We start from the raw sequence: 930 nt of genomic DNA, 5'->3' as shown, positions 1-930 counted from the left end.
AAGATTGCACGTGATGGAATGACCTCCTGTCGATTAAAGACCTGATCTTAGACTTCGGTTTGAAGCCTTTATCCTTTTTGATATTAGTAATTTTACGTAAAAAAATCAACACGACTACGCGTTTTGTTCGACTGGAAGGACCCCAGATTTGCGAATGTATTTAGTGTATTGTGTTAGACTGTATGTTTATGTTAAAACGTACCTAACGTATGTATACCTTCTTCTATACGATCTATGATTAAGTGTATATGTAGATATAACATTTTCTTATCTTAATAATCTAAACCCGTACCGATAACTCTTATTATGGTATAGATACTTCACTTTGTGTTTATGAAATTTTGATCCGTGACCGAATTTTGAGGATGATCACAGAAGACATACGGCTTATGTCTCAAGTAGTATCTTGTCTGGTTTTATAAATGGGACCGCTTGACCCTTTCGACGGAAAAAGGGGTTTTACGTTTAGGTTCAGACTACGTCTACTTCACGGAACCAACGGCTTACCATAATAAATTAATCCGGGCGACCACACCCGCCGCAAGTTATAACGAACCCATTTCTCCCGCACACAAATACGGTGACGCTAATAAATGACCTGTACCTCCAATTGTAGAATTCCGGAAACGAGAGCAAACGAAGTAGTCTAATGTGAAGGCACGGTGGTGGTGGTGGTGGTGTCCGTCGACAGTTTAACGCGTAAGTTTTTTTTTTTTTTTTTTTTTTTTTTTTTTTTTAATAAGTAATATCTTTTCACGGTAAACGATCGTTCAACCTCGCCCTCACACACGTACGCACAAACACAATGAATTACCCCCTATCACACGACACACACGACACAACACACACGACACACCACCACACCACAACACACAACACCGACACGACACCACCACACACACACACACACACACACACACACACACACAC

The sequence above is a fragment of the Notothenia coriiceps genome, unplaced genomic scaffold (genome assembly GCF_000735185.1).
Source record: "Notothenia coriiceps isolate Sejong01 unplaced genomic scaffold, NC01 NC01_scaffold00018019, whole genome shotgun sequence".
Taxonomy (NCBI): Eukaryota; Metazoa; Chordata; class Actinopteri; order Perciformes; family Nototheniidae; genus Notothenia; species Notothenia coriiceps.
Note: the sequence above shows the minus strand (reverse complement) of the source record.